Below are 5,409 nucleotides of genomic sequence, written 5' to 3'. Positions count from 1 at the left end.
TCAGGTGACAGCAGATGCTGGAGAGGTTGTGGAGAAAGAGGACCATTACTTCATTGCTGGTGGGATTGAAAACTGGTACTACCACTCTGGAAATCAGTTTCGCGGTTCCTCTGGAAATTGGGCATAGTACTACTGGAGGACCCAGCTATACCATTCCTGAGAATATACCCAAAAGATACTGCAACATGTAAGAAGGACACATGCTCCACCATGTTCATAACAGCCTTATTTATAATAGCCAGAACCTGGAAACAACCCAGATGTCCCTCAACAGAGGAGTGGATACAGAAATTGTGGTACATCTACACAATGGAGTACTACTCAGCTATTAAAAACAATAAATTTATGAAATTCTTGGGGAAATGGATGGATCTGGAGAATATCATCCTGAGGAAACCCAATCACAAAAGAACAAACATGTTATGTACTCTCTGATAAGTAGTTATTAGCCCAGAAGTTTGGAATACAGGAAGAACAACCCACATTCCACAAGGAACTCAAGAAGAAGGAAGACCAAAAGGTGGACATTTCATTCCTTCTTAAAAGGGGGAACCAAATACCCAATTAAGGAGTTGTAGAGATTAACTATGGAGCAGAGACTGAAGGAAGGGCAAGCCAGCCTAAATATAGCTATCTCCTGAGAGGCTCTGACAGTGTCTGACTAATACAGACGCAGAGGCTCACAGCCATCCATTGAACTGAGTGTAGGGTCCCCAGTGAAGGAGTTAGAGAAAGGACCAATGGAGCTGAGGGGTTTGCAGCCCCTTAGGACGAAAAACTATGAAGTAACTAGCACCCTCAGAGCTCCCAGGCTCTCAACCACCAACCAAGGACTGCACATGGAGGGGTCTGATTGTTCAGGCAGCATGTGTATAGTAGAGGATTGCAATTTGATCATCAATAGGAGGAGAAGAGCTCGGTCCTGTGAAAGTTCTGTGCCCCAGTGTAGGGGAATGCCAGGGCCATAAGTGGGAGAGAGTGGGGTGGCAAGCATTGAGAGGGGGGAGGCAACAGGGGTTTGTTTTTTGTTTTTGTTTTTGTTTGTTTCTTTGTTTTTTGGAGGGGAAACTGGGAATGGAGAAATTTACATGTAAATAAAGAAAATATCTAATAATAATAAAAAAACCCCGTATCGTATTCCTGGAGGAACTGCAGAAATTACTGCCACTATCAAGGACTTGAAAGATGCAGGGGTTGTGGTTCCCACCACATCTCCCTTTAACTCTTCTATCTGGCCAGTGCAGAAGACAGATGGATCATGGAGAATGACAGTTGATTATCGAAAGCTAAATCAAGTAGTAACTCCAATATCAGCTGCTGTACCAGATGTAGTTTCTTTATTTGAACTAATTAACACATCTCCTGGTACCTGGTATGCAGCCATTGATCTGGCAAATGCCTTCTTCTCAGTACCTGTCCATAAGGACCACCAGAAGCAATTTGCTTTCAGTTGGCAAGGCCAGCAGTATACCTTTACAGTTTTGCCTGCCCTGTGTCAGGAGAGTTAATATATCCTTAGTTAATATATAACTTAGTTAGAAGAGATCTTGATCATTTGTCTCTTCCACAAAATATCATATTGGTGCACTATATTGATGACATTATGCTGATTGGACCAAGTGAGCAGGAAGTAGCAATCACCTTGGACTCATTGGTACCAGCATAGTGGGGTATTCCTGTGACAACCTGACCATGTTTTGGGGAGGATTATGGAAGGACTTTAGAACTTTGAGCTAGAAGAGCCACTTGTTGTTCAGAACTCTGTGAGATGTTCTGTGAGAGCTTGGAAGATGATGGTGAGAATGCTGCAGAGATGGAGACCTGGCTTGGAAGATGATGGTGAGAATGCTGCAGAGATGGAGACCTGGCTTGTGAAATTTCAGAGGGAAGATTAAAGACTCTTATCAGGGCCATGTTGTTTTTATTGTGAAGATTCTGTGGTTCTGGTTAGCTGGGGCTGAAGTATCAGCTGTGATTAACAAGATACCATAACTACTAAAGTGAAAACTTTGCATTACTGGGACTATTGATGCTTGTTAGCTGGAGCTAAGAAAGCAGTGATTAAGAAGATACTAGCATCATTGAGTTGACATCTTCTGGGAAGTGTTTTCTGAGAGCACAAAGAGGCTGTGTTCCAGAGATAGCCAAGGTTGTACCTTGTGTTGCAGCAGGACTTGGTAATGTGTAAGAGTCACCCAGGTGGTACTGGTTTTGACAGTATGAAGGGGTCAGTTGTACTGGCTGGTTTTGTGTGCTAACTTGACACAGGCTGGAGTTATCACAGAGAAGGGAGCTTCAGTTGGGGAAGTGCCTCCATGAGATCTAGCTGTGGGGCATTTTCTCAATTAGTGATCAAGAGGCTAGGGCCCCTTGTGGGTGGTGCCATCCCTGGGCTGGAGGTCTTGAGTTTTATAAGAGAGCAGGCTGAGCAAGCCAGGAGAAGCAAACCAGTAAGAAACATCTCTCCGTGGCCTTTTCATCAGCTCCTGCTTCCTGACCTGCTTGACTTCCAGTCCTGACTTCCTCTGGTGACCAACAGCAATGTGAAAGTAAGCTGAATAAACTGTTTCCTCCCTAATTTGCTTCATGGTCATGATGTTTGTGCAGGAATAGAAACCCTGACTAAGACAAGCATCTTCTGGGTATATGATCAGGAGTATTATAGCTGGGTAGTACTATGTCCAATTTCCAGAGGAACCGCCAAACTGATTTCCAGAGTGGTTGTACCAGCTTGCAGTCCCACCAGCAATGAAGGAGTGTTCCTCTTTCTCCACAACCTCTCCAGCATCTGCTGTCACCTGAGTTTTTTATCCTAACCATTCTGACTGGTGTGAGGTGGAATCTCAGGGTTGTTTTGATTTGCATTTCCCTGATGACTAAGGATGTTGAACATTTCTTTAGGTGCTTCTCAGCCATTTGGTATTTGTTAGTTGAGAAGTCTTTGTTTAGCTCTGTACCCCATTTTTAATATTGTTATTTGGTTCTCTGGAGTCTAACTTCTTGAGTTCTTTGTATACCTTGGATATTAGCCCTCAATCAGATATAGGATTGGTAAAGATCTTTTCCCAATTTGTTAGTTGCCATTTTGTCCTATTGACAGTGTCTTTTGCCTTACAGAAGCTTTGCAATTTTATTAAATCCCATTTATTGATTCTTGGTCTTAGAGCATGAGCTATCGGTATTCTGTTCTGGAAATTTTCCCCTGTGCCTATGTGCTCGAGGCTCTTCCCTACTTTCTTTTCTATTAGTTTGAGTGTATCTGCTTCATGTGGAGGTCCTTGATCCACTTGGACTTGAGCTTTGTACAAGGAGATAAGAATGGATCAATTAGCCTTCAACATGCTAACTGCCAGTTGAGCCAGCACCATTTGTTGAAAATGCTATCTTTTTTCCACTGGATGGTTTTAGCTCCTTTGTCAAAGTAAGTGGCCAGAGGTTTGTGGGTTCATTTCTAGGTCTTCAATTCTATTCCGTTGATCTACCTGCCTGTCACTGTACCAATACCACGCAGTTTTTATCACAATTGCTTTGTAGTACAGCTTAAGTTCTGGGATGGTGATTCCACCAGAGGTTCCTTTATTGTTGAGAATAGTTTTGGCTATCCTGGGACTTTTAGAATTCCAGATGAATTTGCAAATTGCTCTTTCCAAGTCTGTGAAGAATTGAGTTGGAATGTTGATGGGGATTGCATTGAATCTATAGATTGCTTTCGGCAAGGTGGCCATTTTTACTATATTAATCCTGCCAATCCATGAGCATGGGAGAGCTTTCCATCTTCTGAGATCTTCTTCAATTTCCTTCTTCAGAGACTTGAAGTTTTTGTCAAAGAGACCTTTTACTTGCTTATTTAGAGTCACACCAAGGTATTTTATATTATTTGTGACTATTGTGAAGGGTGTTGTTTACCTAATTTTTTTCTCAGCCTGTTTATCCTTTGTGTAGAGGAAGGCCAGTGATTTGCTTGAGTTAATTTTATATCCAGCTACTTTGCTGAAGTTGTTTATCAGGTTTAGGAGCTCTCTGGTGGAATTTTTGGGATCACTTAAGTAAGTATACTATCATATCATCAGCAAATAGTGATAATTTTACTTCTTCCTTTCCAATTCGTATCCCTTTGATCTCCTTTTGTTGTCTAATTGCTCTGGCTAGGACTTCAAGTACAATATTGAATAGGTAGGGAGAGAGTGGGAAGCCTTGTTTAGTTCCTGATTTTAGTCGAATTGCTTCAAGTTTCTCTCCATTTAGTTTGATGTTGGCTACTGGTTTGCTATATATTGCTTTTATTATGTTTAAGTATAGGCCTTGAATTTCTGATCTTTCCAAGACTTTTTTCATGAAAGGATATTAGATTTTGTCAAATGCTTTCTCAGCATCTAATGAAATGATCATATGGTTTTTTTCTTTGAGTTTGTTTATATAGTGAATTACATTGATGGATTTCTGAATATTGGACCATCCCTGTATCCCTGGGAAGAAGCCTACTTGATCATGATGGATGATCGTTTTGATTTGTTCTTGGATTCGGTTTGCAAGAGTTTTATTGAGTATTTTTGCATCGATATACATAAGGGAAATTGGTCTGAAGTTTTCTTTCTTCATTAGGTCTTTGTGTGGTTTAGGTATAAGAGTAATTGTGACTTCGTAGAATGAATTGGGTAGAGTACCTTCTGTTTCTATTTTGTGGAATAATTTGAGGAGTATTGGTATTTGGTCTTCTTTGAAGATCTAATAAAACTCTGCACTAAACCCATCTGGTCCTGGGCTTTTTTTGGTTGTGAGACTGTTAATGACTGTTTCTATTTCATGAGCAGATATGGGACGTTTAGATCATTGATCTGATCTTGATTTTACTTTGATACCTGATATCTGTCTAGAAAATTGCCCATTTCATCCAGGTTTTCCAGTTTTGTCGAGTATAGGCTTTTTTACATGATTTTTTTTGGATTTCCTCAGTGTCTGTTGTTATGTCTCCCTTTTCATTTATGATCTTGTTAATTAGGATACTTTTTCTGTGCCCTCTAGTTAGTCTGGCTAAGGTTTTAGCTATTTCATTGATTTTCTCAAAGAACCAGCTCCTGGTTTGGTTGATTCTTTGTATAGTTCCTTTTGCTTCTATTTGGTTGATTTCAGCCCTGAGTTTGATTATTTCCTGCCTTTGATTCCTTTTTGGCAAATTTGCTTCTTTTTGTTCTAGAGCTTTCAGATGTGCTGTCAAATTGCTGGTATATGCTCTCTCCAGCTTCTTTTTGGAAACACTTAAAGCTATGAGTTTTCCTCTTAGGACTGCTTTCATTGTGTCCCATAAGTTTGGGTATGTTGTGGCGTCATGTGTGCTCCCCCTTCCCCATGCCTGCAACCCCACCCTCTCCCACTTATTGGCCCTGGCCTTCCCCTACACTGGGGCACAGA

This window comes from Mastomys coucha, unplaced genomic scaffold (assembly GCF_008632895.1).
Source record: "Mastomys coucha isolate ucsf_1 unplaced genomic scaffold, UCSF_Mcou_1 pScaffold12, whole genome shotgun sequence".
Lineage (NCBI taxonomy): Eukaryota > Metazoa > Chordata > Mammalia > Rodentia > Muridae > Mastomys > Mastomys coucha.
The sequence above is the reverse complement of the archived record's forward strand: the minus strand, read 5'-3'. Positions refer to the sequence as shown.